We start from the raw sequence: 14003 nt of genomic DNA on the forward strand, positions 1-14003 counted from the left end.
CAAGAATTGCAATGGTGGCGCTGAAGGGCAGCACTTATCTGCGAGATGGCTGATGCATTGTGAGGGCACCAGACATTCCCCTCATCATCTGCGGCGACTGTCATCGATACTACGAAATCACAGTGGTTGCCAGTGTTCACGTGCGAACTGCTCGGGGTCGCAGTCAACAATTTCAAGCCACTACAAAAAGTGTTAATTGCATTGATTACATCTTTGCATGACAGCCGATGTATCCAGCATGAACTGCGTCTTACTACAGGTACCATATGCCATTACTTGCTGTACTGTACGACAGCACAGAGCACATGTGTGATTAGTGGGGTAAATAAAATAAATAAATACTGTCTCCACTGGGAATCAAACCTCCATACCTTGTATTCCTCACATACTGTACTTTGTTTATGGCAATAGAACATGAGTCAGCACAGATGCATTCTTGCAGTGGAATTATCTAGGCATAGCACTGCTAATTTTTGTTCTAATGTGGCACCTTTTATGGAGTTCACAGATTTTTTTTTTTTTTGCATCGTTCATATAATAAACACATAAAAACCCTGCAGCACTATGAAAATTTGCCCGGAGCATTCAACTCGTGCTACAGTATGTGCAGTAAAGCTACCTTTGTCTTTGTGTGCAAAATGAAATTTTTTACGAAAAATTTACATTTTGCATGTTGATTTGATCAGAATATATTGGTTTTGAACATTATTGGAAGAGGCTTTTCAATACCCGAGCTGTTTCATGTGCATGGTTGTTAACTACCATGCTGAACTTTGTAGTCAAGTACAATATGTGCGTAGTGCCTATATGCATACAATATATGCATAGAGGCAGGTAGAGTGATTGTTTAGGTGTACTGTAATTATCAGGCTGTGCTAGTATCGTTACAGCTATGATATAAAAATTCGCATCAGGTTTGTAGAACTTGTATTGTGAACAGTGGTTATATGGTGTCTGTGTATTTTATTTTAGCATAGCAGTGATATTGGCGCAAGTTCTGTCAAGTTTGGTTTTGTTTTGATTTTAACTTTGCTTATTGCCACTTATGGACAGCCTTATAACACAGCGCTATTCAGGTTCTACTAGTGTCGAAGATCATTCATTTCACTTTCTTTAATAGACACTGAGGGTTCACTGACACATGCGCCACCAATTTTTTTTGTTTCAACTGCTTCAATTGTTTTCCTTCCCAGTGGTGTTGTACATTTTCACAGAAATTTGCTTCCAAAGTGAAGTTGTCGACTTTCTTCCAAGTTGTGTGATATGCTGTGAAAAATGGCATGCGTGTCATGAAACTTGTTCCAGATTTTTTGATCGCATTCTGCATGTACAAGTTTTTTCAACCTTCTATGAATGCTTTGTCTCAAAAATATTAAGTATTCAGGCTCGCGTAGGATTAGGTTGCATTCTGGGTTCTGTTGTGCCGGGTAGCAGCTCAGCAGTCAGATTCTTTTACTGGACTTGCCTGAGAGTACGAGTTGTGTGAAGCCTGCACACAGACCCATATCATGCCATTTGACGCAATTTTTACGCTCGACCGCCGTCAGTTTAGAAAAGGACTGTATTGGGTTACTACGACAACGTTACCCCAGCTTGTTTTAGGCGAAAAAAAAGTTTGTGCCATGGTCGCCATCTTGCATGTTCTCATACACTTTAATTTCAAATTTGTAAAATTTGCTGTTCTCATCGTAGTTGTTCCAACAATACCCCAAGTTTTCCAGAAGTAAAGGAACCCAAGAAAATTGTTTTGGAGATTAGAGAATATAAGCCATGCCAGAATAAAATTCACAAGTTTAGAAAATTTGCTTTTTGCAGCATTTTCAGCTGTAAAATACAGAGTAAGGTGGTTCTAGTAAATGTGTGACGTGTATTAAGAAAAAAGTGCCACTCGGTGGCATTTATTTTGGGAAGTTAAATCCCAGCACTCAGTTCCTTGCTCGCATACAGCCGCCCAAACCTTCAACTAGACTGCACAACGGCCACTTTCAACAGTGATGCTGTTTAAGCTGGAGGTTGTTTCATCTATTGTGCACAGCTTAATGTGTTCGCAGTAATGTCACCATGACCGGATGTGACATCATCATGACGTCACATCCAGTCATGTCTAATAACCAGAACTGAGGTCACCACATGACATCATGTCCGGTCATGACCGATGACTTCACTGTGCGATTCACGCATATATGAAGCTAACCTTGCCAGGCATCCAATCCAGGCATCCGTGCTGCGCCTTTCATCTGTCGCTTCCTCAAACGCCCAACCACACAGGAATCAGCAGTGTTTTAAATTGGTTTACAGGAAAGAAAAGGCATAATATCTGTTGCACTTGTCCGCTGACAACAGATAGCCACGATGAGTCTCGAAGTATAATCACGGATAACTTGAGGCAAACAGAAACAGCATCATTGTGTCATCAGTCTTGTACATGACTGCAATCTGCCTTAATTTTTTTCTGTACCCCTGCGCCTTGGCAGGGATCGAACTTGCAGAGAGGTAAAAATAAGGCAAGGCCTTATTTTAGCGTGTATCCTAAGGTCAACATGAATTCCTAGAGGATCACAACTTGTTGAGAAGTGAGGACTGCAGCTTGCCTTTACTACTTTGCACAGATTTACAGTTTCAGAAGTGGTACGAATTATCTGCTACTTGGCTGAAAAGCGGAGCACGCAGCCTGGTTATTTTTGGCAATGGTGGTACTTCCATTATCTTATACATACTCTTTAGCATAGAGTCATGAACTACCACATTATGTGAAAGACTGCCCGACACAAATATAAAGCCTCCCTTAACCTAGCCGTATGAAGTGCCTTTGTGGTCTACGGGTAGCATGTCTGACTTGAAATGCAAGAGTCCTGGAGGGTTCGATTCATTTCACCTACCCATCTGATTCGAGAAGCTTGATTTGGCAGCTCCTGCCAAATCTGCCATATCATATGATCAAGTGACTTTGCACAACCCTGCCACCATCAATTCCCGGCTATCACCCACAATTTTTCATTCACAACCCTGATACCAAATTTTATGGTGAATGGCAGCCTTTAACGCTGTCATATCAACATGTAACCAAAATTTGGTTTCCTTCAAGTGGTGGCTTTAGACAGCTTGTGTTGATCGTCCCTTTGAGACCTTTATTGGCAGGTGGCAAAGTAGAGACAAGAAGGATGATGAAGAGAAGGTAGGAGGCAGAGGGTGGAGAACGGGTACAATGTGTCGCACTGTGATTTGTAGATTAGGTGGCACAACCCGCTTGCATGGTCGTAACCCATCAGCTGCATTGAGAACAGCAATGCTAACTCCTAGCTCTTATTCCCCTGCACAGATCGTATTCATTGTCTATACTTTTTCTTGGACAAGTTCTTCTGAATATCTCGTAGGATGTCACTGCTAAGATTTTTGCACGGCCCCTGAAGGCTAGGTATTGCTGCAAAGCACCTTGTCCAGAAAACGAAACATAGAATGACCAGCTTGTTCAGCTTGTTTCTGCAATGGGCACAAAACTGGACTTCATTCCACTCGTGAAATATGGAGGAGCCTCTATGACCGGTTATCATTGTACAGTAGAACCCTGCTATAGTAAAGTGAAACTGAAGTCCCATCATAGTAGTGCTTTTGGTAAAACTAGGTTACACTAAACAACGTCTGGCCGTGGCGTCGACTTCTCACGAAATGTCATTGCTGCACACGCATTACATGGAATCGCGAGGAAATTTTTCTTAAAAAAAAAATAAGTAGTGCTTTTTTTTATGGTTTTACCGCTAGGCTCATCAGCACTGAGAAGAAGCCAACTTTAAGGCCTTGGAGCCGTGAGGGAAAGCATGCAGCACGTAGCGGGAAAATGTAAAGCTGACCAAACACAAAAAGAAGACGGCCGGTCACTTAAAAATAGAGTAAAAGTGCAGCAAGAAAAAGGGAAGCGAAGAAACGGCCGAACATTCACACAACACTGTTCAGCACGAAGGAGTAGTGGCAAGAATTGGAGGCGTGGCTTGTGAGGTTTTGCAGTGCTGGACTGTCGCGCATTTTTCATCTATTGCCTCTTAAAAGATGGAAACAGCGGAAGATGATGCTGCGATCACGCAATGCTTTGGTTCTCAGCTGGAATCAAGCTCGGCTGTATTTGTATCCATGTTGCATTCATGCTAAACAGGTACTTCTACAAGCTGTAAAAGAAAAAAAAAATGAAAAAGGAAATGGCACAGAGATGATAAGAGAGTGATGGAAGGCATTTTAGAGCGTTCTTTTCATAAAGCAACAAGATGTGCTTAGTAAGCAGACTTTAATTACGAGATAGTATCTTCAGGACCGTGTCATCACTAACAACTGATATAGTAAGATTTTGGCCGGTCCCGGTGACTTTACTGTAATGGGGTTCTGTACTTATCAGTTCGCATAGAGCACTTCCTGGCAGAAGGGCAGCTCAACACTGTTAATGTGGAAAATCACTCACCACTCTGCTTGTGCTCAAACTGAAACCCACATCTGAATTTGATTATGCTTCCTGCAGGAACGACCTTTAGTCTGCATCTCAAGTGAGCATGCGGGGTATCTTGATGCTTATTTTTATTTTTTGTAACCGCAACCTCGAGCAGACTAATTCGCCAAAGCTGGCAGCGCTGGTTATGTATACGTTTGCCGCTGGCTCAACACTGCACTGCAGTGAAGTGCAGGCACAGAACAACGCTAGAGAAGAGCACGGGCTTTCAAATTGCGAAACTTTTCTGCCCCAGTCAAAAAGAATTCCATTTAAGCTTCCGGGAAAAAAAAAATGCTAGAGTGGCCCTGCGCAATATAATACCAGCTAGTACCACATCACTACTCTCTACAGTGACTTTCTGTTAGCTAGTGCCAAGTTACTGTATATCTGGCAGAACCACATGAATGGTTTGTGGGGTATAACGTCCCAAAGCGACTCAGGCTATGAGGGACGCTGTAGTGGAGGACTCCGGAAATTTCGACCACCTGGGGTTCTTTAACGTACACTGACATTCCACAGCACACGGTCGCCTTGCCTTTCGCCTCCATTCGAAAAGCGGTCGCCGAGGCCAGGATTCGATCCCGCATCCTTAGGAAGCGCCCTAACCACTGCGCCATCCCGGCGGGGTAACACATGAATGTGTCATGACAAACACAAAATAACATAAAAGGAACAGCCAAGGTCGCAATGAGCGACTGCAGGTGACAAATGCATCGGTCCCTGGTACTCGTGCTTTTTTAACATCACACTATGCAGCACTGAACTGAATGCTCATACGAGCAAAAAGTAAAAACTCTAGGGGCACTTTGAACCGCTAAAGAGCAATGAGGTGAAAGCCTTTATTGCACGGTGGTCTGATGCCCTCCACTATGGCACCTCCTTCCTCGTTTTCTTTATGGCTCGATTCAGGTGTTCGCGGAGAAGTGTGAGATACGCCTTTTCTTTCCTGTAAACCAATTTGAAATGCTGCTGATGCTTGCTGTACTGCGTCTGCTTTTGTATGCTGTGTCATGTGGCGTTAGAGCAAACGCCAAATGAAAGGTGCTGCACTGACGACTGGATCAGGTTAACTTTCACATGTGCTCGAGTCGCCTGGTAACGTCATGACATCATAGTAATCTCTGTCATTATCATCACTGTCACTATCATTATCAATCAGTATCTATCACTAAGTTCTTCACTGACAGATTTAAAGGTAAACAGCACAACCATGCAACTGCTCGCAAGATTCCAATGACAGCTCTCGCATGTTGGAATGGGGACGGAGGAAAGCAGTGGCAATGTGAGTGGCAAGTATGTATTTCCTGGGGCGGCCGTGCTGGGCAGATATCGTGCTAGAAAAACTGGCTACCCTGTATACGCAGTGCCTGGTGTCATCGATAGTACCGGAACTATGGAAGAACGCAAACATTATCCTCATTCATAAGAAAGGGGATGCTAAGAACCTTAAAAATTAGACCAATCAGCTTACTGTCTGTTACGTATAAGGTGTTTACTAAGGTAATCGCTAATAGAATCAGGGCAACCTTAGACTGCAATCAAGCAAAGGATCAAGCAGGGCTTCAGAAACGGTACTCTACTATCGATCATATCCATACCATCAATCAGGTGATAGAAAAATGCTCGGAATATAACCAGCCCTTATACATAGCATTCATTGATTACGAAAAAGCATTTGACTCAGTTGAAACCTCGGCGGTGATGCAGGCATTGCGAAATCAGGGGGTGCTGGAAGATATATATAGTGGCTGCACAGCAACCATAGTTCTGCATAAAGAAAGTAACAAAATTCCGATAAAGAAAGGTGTTAGGCAAGGAGACACAATCTCCCCAGTACTATTCACAGCTTGCTTAGAGGAAGTATTCAGAGACTTGGAATGGGAGCAGTGAGGGATAAGGGTAGATGGAGAATACCTCAGTAATCTGCGATTTGCTGATGACATTGCCTTGCTAAGCAACTCGGGGGATGAACTGCAAATAATGATTGATGACCTAGACGGGAAAAGTAGAAAGGTAGGCTTGAAAATCAATATGCAGAAGACTAAGGTAATGTTCAACAGCCTCAGAAAGGAACAGCAGTCTACATTAGGTAGCGAAGTACTGGAAGTAGTAGGCGAATATGTCTACTTTGGACAGGCAGTACCCGCAGATCCGGACCATGAAAAGGAACTAAGAAGAACAGGATTGGGATGGAGCGCATTTCGCAAGCACTCGCAGATTATGACTAGCAGCTTATCGTTATCGCTCAAGAGGAAAGTATACAACAGTTGCATCTTACCTGTACTCACCTATGGGGCTGAAACGTGGAGGCTAACCAAGAGAGTTCTACTTAAGTTGAGGACAACCCAGAGGGCTATGGAACGAAAAATGGTAGAGGTAACATTAAGAGAGAGGAAGCGTGCACAGTGGGTCAGAGAAATAACTCAAGTTACCGACATTCTAGTGGAAATTAAGAAGAAATGGACATGGGCCGGACATGTAGTGCGAAGAGAGGATAACCGATGGTCACTGAGGGTAACAAACTGGATTCCAAGGGAAGGAAAGCGTAGCAGGGGGCGGCAGAAAGTTAGATGGGCGGATTAAGAAGTTCGCAGGGGTGAAGCGGATGCAACCTAGCACAGAACCGGGTTAAGTGGAGAAATATGGGAGAGTGCAATGGGTATAGTCAGGCTGATGATGATGAATCCCACAGACTTTCGGTAGAAGCAATGTTAGGCAACCCAAGGGCCGCCTTATACGCCAGCCTAATCATAGCGTCCACCTTGTTTTCCTCCGTCACGTCCATATTCATACAAGGCGTCGCATAAACTGTTCTACTGATCACGAATGCCTGTACCAAATGACTTGACTCCTTTTCCTGCAATGCTCTCTTTAGATTGACGATTCTTTCAGTGAGCCTCATGGCGGCGTTTACCGTATTCTTTAGCTTTCCTAAGGCCTCCTTATTTTTCCTGTTAGTCTGCAAGTACATGTCCTGTTGTAGCGTATCCTCCTCCTCCAATTGTCTGTCTCTACCCCTGGTGACACAGAGTAACATCGCACCAAGTGGTGACACACAAGCGATCTGTATCTGAAGAATGGTGGCAGCTTAGATGAAGAAATGTTCATGTCAGGCCGCACAACAAAAAACACTGAAATTGTGTGATTCAGCAACTTCAGCTACAGATTTTTTTTATCACACTAGCAGCAAAGAAGCCAGAAGAGTCTGTCAGAAGAAGCTCTGATTTCAGCTTTTAGCGATTCAGGTACTACAACCACCTGTAATGCCAACTAGTGGCCAAAGGTGCACATAGTTTCCGTACCCACTTGCTTTTGAGTATGTACACATGATCGCTGCATGTCCTCAGTTTTATCTCTATTTAGGAGGGTTTCCACAATCGTTAGCAACAATCTGCTGACACTGGCACACAAGCGTGTAGTTTTCACGTAGATAGGAACCTAGTGTATACTTGAGTGAAGGCTCTCCAGCTTATACAAACGATTTGTAAAAATAAAAATAAATATGATTGTACAGGGATTTTGGGGAAACCAACAGGTTGCTTGTTTTGACGGATGTTTAGAAGAAATGACTAAGTTAAATGCTCAAGTTCATAGGCCTCTTGTTTGTCCAACACGGGCATTGTGAAACTTCACTGGCTGAAGCTGCACTGGAATGAGGACATTTACAGTGGTTTGCCTCCACCAGGAACAATGCTGGGAATCTGCTTCATAGCAGTGCTGGTGCTCCTCAAAGTGGCAGTCCTGTACAATGTAGACCAGCTGCCACAAGTAATGCACCGGTACATCAATCAAGTGCAAAGCCCTCACAGCCACATTAGGCAGTATTTGCATGTAGCTTCCCGAGAAGAGTTCAATAAACAGATATTTAACCTTCGTGGCACACCAGCTCAAATTTTGTCACCCTCTGCAAAATGTGCCAACCATAAACCACAAAAAGTTGACAAATGCACGAAATGAGTTGTGCTATGAGCAAAAGAAGACCGGGATTAAAAATAATGTTTCTAGCAATTTGGCAAAGTTACGAGAATGGCAAGCCTTCACAATGAACCACATAACACATTGGTTCCTGGTATTTGGCTTCACTGCATTTTATTGGTGTAGTCTGGAGAATAGGAATTTCTAACTCGCAACAACCACCCCATCTTGATACATCAAGGCAACTGCTGCAGACATACAACAGATCCGAAGGCATGCCGCCTAGCACACATTACAATAGATGCTGTCAAGAGAGTGCGAGAAGTGGCCGATTCCATGCCAAGTTACTTAAGACAATGTCGTGTTTCGGACACCATCACATACAGAGAACTTTTGCGCAGATAACCACAGCTGTGTTACCCCCGCAAGGGTCAAGTGTTGTTGTATATGACAAACTCTTTAATCCATGCCAGGCCTGTTCACATATCAATCTGTTGCTTTAATTCTAAAGGCTGAAAACTAGAGAGGAAAAAAATTGCAGTCACACATTTGTGCTTCTCGACCTCCCGCCACTGCAAATCATGCGTCCAAAATCACTCTGAATGCTTTCCAAATAATAACATATCAGCAAATGCAAGGGTGACAATATTCCACAACAAGATTAAATACATTGCAAGCAAGATATTTTAAACTTAACTAGGAGCACGCTCTAAACCAGTAGAAGGAGTGAGAGTGTCCATTTGGTCACACCAGTCACAGCTCACTGCACTACTGAGGTAGCGGCGGAATCCAACTGGTAGAGGAAACTCGTACGTCGGCCCCGAGTATTCCTTGCCTCTGTAAATGTAAATAAATGAGAGTAATACAGCAAATACATTTAGTTTGCATAAATTCAGCAAACTCACTCACAGTAGAATTTGATTTGAATAAAGCAAGTGAGAGTGCCTGCCGCAGAAGGAAAAAGGCAGTAACGAGACTAGCAGTCGATGCTAGCACAAATACAAATATTTAGCACACTTGCAAAACACTGAAATAGCAACAAAGAGACTAAGTTAAATCACGTGTGCAGTAAGTGCGGAATATGCTGCGGCTTGCATGGAATTGTAATCAAGAGTGCTTATAGCAGCAACTGCCAAGCTCTTTGACAGGATTACGAGGAACAGTCTTTGTCAAAAGTGTAGTGCCCAGGGGTTCTGCTTCTGGGCCAGTTCCTGCGGCTTGTAATGAATTTCCGGTATTCCAACTTTGTTGATGGCAAGAAGATTTTTGTCCTACCCCCTTCAGTGGGAAAGGCCTCAACTAATTCTACATCAGTGCCACTATTCGGCTCAGAAGCGGACCCCCCCGGGCTCTACACTTTTGACAAAGGCTGTACATGCAACGGTGCCTCACTCCCCTCAACAAAACGTACCACCTCAGGTTAATTATTGCTTTGTTTTCAAATAAGCTGTCCATGGCCTTGACAGAAGCTTGAAGCCAAGCACTGCCCACTATTTATGGAGGCATTGTTTCTGCTATCATTCCCAGTTTTCTCAAAGTGATGACGCTGTTGGAGCAAGCAAAAGATATATATTAGGGAACCCTGCGGTAGCGACATGCATTCGAAGTGTTAAGTCTATATAAACAAGCTCAGCGAGTTCTACCAATGCAGTTATTTTCGTAGTAAAAGGGCAGATACTCTCATGGGCAAGAACCTATGATAGCCGAAGAGTCACCCTCATTGCTGCATGCACTGATGTGAGTACTCGACCAGTGGAACGTGTGAGCATATAAGCACAATAAATTCGTGCGGGTATACGCCCGTATCTTGTAGCAATTTTATGCTGAGCAGTAGGCTCGTTTCACTCCGGGGCTCATTTCGCACTGGGCCAGTTTACACTTATACTATCTCTCAGCTAGCCAGCAACTCCCCTTCTTTAGCACTTCGTCGACACTGTAAAGAAGCTGACCTCTTGCACTGCAGCACCACGTATGGGCCGCATAGATAAATACCTTACGACAGTTTTTTGACGGAAGCACGACCGTTTCTATGGGCCCAGCCACTCTATCTGCTGAAGCTGCGAGGAAGGCAATAAAACCTCCTGATCATAAACCAGCGCGTTCACGCTGGCGCACCACACCAAAATGCCTGCTACTGCCCAAACAAACTAGGCCACGAACGAAGAATCTTCAAAAAAAAAAAAGCAAATTACAAACTTCCGTGACTGTCGACTCACCAATAGTTTCACATCATCTGTAAGGCGCCGCGTACGTCCCAATACCCCAGTGCACCCCGAAGACAACAGCAACCGGCGACCGATCGGTGCACAGCAGCAGGTATGCAACGATTGTTTCAAGCGCGAAGAAACGGGATCGACGCATTTATGCAGTCTCCACATGCCTTCGCCCGGAGACTGTCGCGTGATTACGCCGCGTCAGTAATTGTGACTACCGCATAGCTGCACTGCCGTGTAAAAACTCGTTAAAAAAACTGCAAGACTGTAGCAGAACGCCGACAAATGCTTTACCTAGAGCTCGCGGGCATGTACGAAACACCATCATTCGCGTACGACTCACCGTAGTCGGAGGCTGCAGACAGGCCAGGGACAGGAACGAAGGCTACGCTGTTGAATTTAGGGCAACAATCCACAAACTGAATCAGATTTTCACCGAATTTGCATCTATCGGGATGATGCCCCGCAAACTAAAACAAGCCGACGCATGAAAAGCGACCTAGGGCTCGCAAGGCGCGAGCACCCGTTGCCCGAAAAGCGCGCCAGCTTTTGCTCGGGTGCGGTGGTTCGAGACGGGGTAATTGGCATCTGGGTTTGAGGCTTATTTCCAGAAAAAAGCAAATACTAAAAGTTGTTTGACGTCACTTCCGTCGAGAGAATCAACGTGTCCTCCTTTCCACTTCGGTTCTGTGCGCGCATGCGCAGTTCACGGAGCCGGCTCTCTGCAAGTTCAGGTCCGCGCAAGAGCTTCGTATCCCCGTGGCCATGCATCCCATCCTGTGGTGGTGGTGGTCGGTGGTCGAGCGTCAAAAAAAAAAGGGGGGGGGGGGGGGGGCGTGAAAAAAAGACTAAAGTGCGTGGTGCAGTCTCCTTCTATTCTCCCCACCCTCCCGTTTGCGAAGCGACATAAAAAAGCCCCACCGCTGAGCCCGGCAGCTCTGGTCGGTACTCGTGCCATCCCTTAGGCGAGAGAGGGAAGGGAAGAAGAAAAGGGAAAGCAGGAGTTCGCGGTGGTACGCCGCGTGGTGCTAGTTTGCCGAACTAAAGACCCGTGTCCCGGAAAGCTGGGCATGTTTAGGGCGACCGATTCTAATTTGGAAGCCGCAGCTTAATTTGCATTAGTCCATTTAATTGGACATCTATTTTGGTAACACTGTAAAGAAGCAAAATTTTGGGGGTCCAGGAGCCTAATTTAGTGGGTGATCTTTCCCAATTGGCGGTCGCCGCTGAAAATGCAATGCTAGAATCAGGTTTTGATACATCAGTTCTGGCCTAGTTCTGACGAGGTCAAATTTTGGGGGTCCAGGGGGCCGAATTTTGCGGTGGCCCTCCAAATTAGGAGGTCACCATCAAGTAGGTCACTCTGAAATTAGATTGGACACCAAATTTTGTATTTTTACGCTATTGACCGGTGCAATGGATCCTTGACAGTTCGTGGGAACGCACTGTAATGACAGGCATTGTCCACACACTCTACTGACACCAGAGTCGAAGCAGAGACTCTGGTGACAACACTAATGATAAATGAAATGCCTCCGCCTTAAAACGAAGAAAAAATGATGCGCACGGTTTTTAAGTAGACTGTTGTCTCAAAATGAAGGTAAAATGCTTTAAAAGGTCTCCCCGAGATTTGAACGCGGATCGCTGGATTCAGAGTCCAGAGTGCTAACCATTACACCATGAGACCTAATTGTCTCCTTCCGACGCCGGGAATCGAACCCGAGCCTCCTGGGTGAGAGCCAGGAATTCTAGCCTCTAGACCACGCCGGAACTGGTGGCGCTGGCATGCCAGGAACAATCTCAAAGGCACATATGACTACGGCCTTCACGGCGTCTGGCATGTAGAATTATAATGATCAAAATTGTACTTTTCAAAGTTAATACTGTTATCAAAAAAATTACCGAGAGTATTATTCCTCTACACACACAGTGCTTCTTTGCGCCGCAAGATGGCGCCACGAACACCCATTCTTAGATTGCGAAGTATGCCCGCGAAATTCAACGAGTAAAACCTCACGGATTTGTTCGCTATGGCGGTACTAAATCAAAGATGCAGGTGTGGTAACACAGGGCCCTCTCCGATATTTTATTTCCTTGAGGGAGAAATTCTTACATGGCTCACGAGGCGCCAAATCTGAAGCCGGAAGCTGTCCGTGAAATATGACACCCGGAATTTTTTATCGGTAAGTAGAGACTTGACGGAACTATTGGCTGTGCTGTGAAACTTGGTTGCCGGGGCACATCAACGACACAGTTTACCGCCAAGGAAAGTGCAAAACGTGTGCTATGGAGAAAGGGTTGCGAGGAAAATTTTTGGAAAATAATGGACTTGGGTGAAAGGGTTGTATTCACCGTTGAATATCAGTAATACCCCGGTCAGACGAGCAAGTTTAGTGTCACTTTCAACGAGTGCACTCGCGTTTAGTGTCATTCGCATCGTGTCACACGATAAACTTTAATGACACTTACTGCCGAACACACTTGGCGTGAAGTGAGTTTGGCGAACTCACTACACTTTGTCCGGCAGGCGGATGTGTAGTCTCGACAGCAGGGCAGTGACATATCACTCATACAATTTTTGAGAATTACAATGTTTTGAAATGTTTATCGTAATTTCATGAGCGTTTCTATCAATAGGCAAGAGATTTAAGCTGTCACCAACTGAAAACGATGCGTACACATGAATAGTTACCCTCGCTCTCAGTGCTTGCGCTAAGGCGAAGGCGTTCGTCTGCTGCTTCACTTCGATGATATGCGGTATCTCGAGCTGCATCAACGAAGTTGTAGTTATATGTAACCCAATCTCTAGAAAGTCGTCACTTGACAGGCAGCATTTCGCTCAAGCGCCGGCCGGAGACACAACCGCTTTTCCTCCCGCAAGCCGCCAGCGCCAAGCCAGCACCTTTACGGCGCTACCCCGCTATCGCCGGCGTCAGAAAAGTGTGCGAGAATTTGTTTTTCCCGTAAATAGTAAATTCTGGAGTAAAGCAATGTCAGTAATTAATCATTCTTGGGGATCTTTGACCTATACCGAGTCGCTAGTAGGTGTAGTTGCTGCGACAGAAGCAAATTTCTGCTCACAACTTCATAGCCATTGTCGCCCGCGGCGCGGCGCAGCTCACCCTTGCAGTACACGTATACGCTAAGTCGTCGTCGATTTGAATTGCACCTGACTCTTATTATGAACAGACAGCAAGGTTGGCAATAAGGCAGTGCCACGAGTGAGCCGTATATCCTATTAAGCTGGCCATACGAAAGCGCCGCCCACTGATACTTCGATGCGAAACAAACTATAGGCATAGCGACGACCACGGAGGAGCGCACGGCCAAGCGCTACTTACACCGCGCACTCTGCCGTTCACGGGCACTCGCGGACGGTACTACAGCTTAAAGCTAGTAGC

At 45.1% G+C, this 14003-nt stretch overlaps 2 non-coding genes across 2 annotated transcripts; both read right to left on the reverse strand.

Moving 5' to 3' along the window:
• Positions 1-12217: 12217 nt before the first annotated feature.
• On the reverse strand, positions 12218-12289 carry TRNAQ-CUG (transfer RNA glutamine (anticodon CUG)). Its single transcript has one exon. It is a non-coding gene; the product is annotated as a tRNA-Gln (tRNA).
• Positions 12290-12300: 11 nt separating this feature from the next.
• TRNAE-CUC (transfer RNA glutamic acid (anticodon CUC)) lies at positions 12301-12372 on the reverse strand. The gene has a single exon. It is a non-coding gene; the product is annotated as a tRNA-Glu (tRNA).
• Between the last annotated feature and the right edge of the window lie 1631 nt (positions 12373-14003).

Source organism: Amblyomma maculatum, chromosome 10 (genome assembly GCF_055883805.1).
Source record: "Amblyomma maculatum isolate TAMU_Amacu chromosome 10, ASM5588380v1, whole genome shotgun sequence".
Taxonomy (NCBI): Eukaryota; Metazoa; Arthropoda; class Arachnida; order Ixodida; family Ixodidae; genus Amblyomma; species Amblyomma maculatum.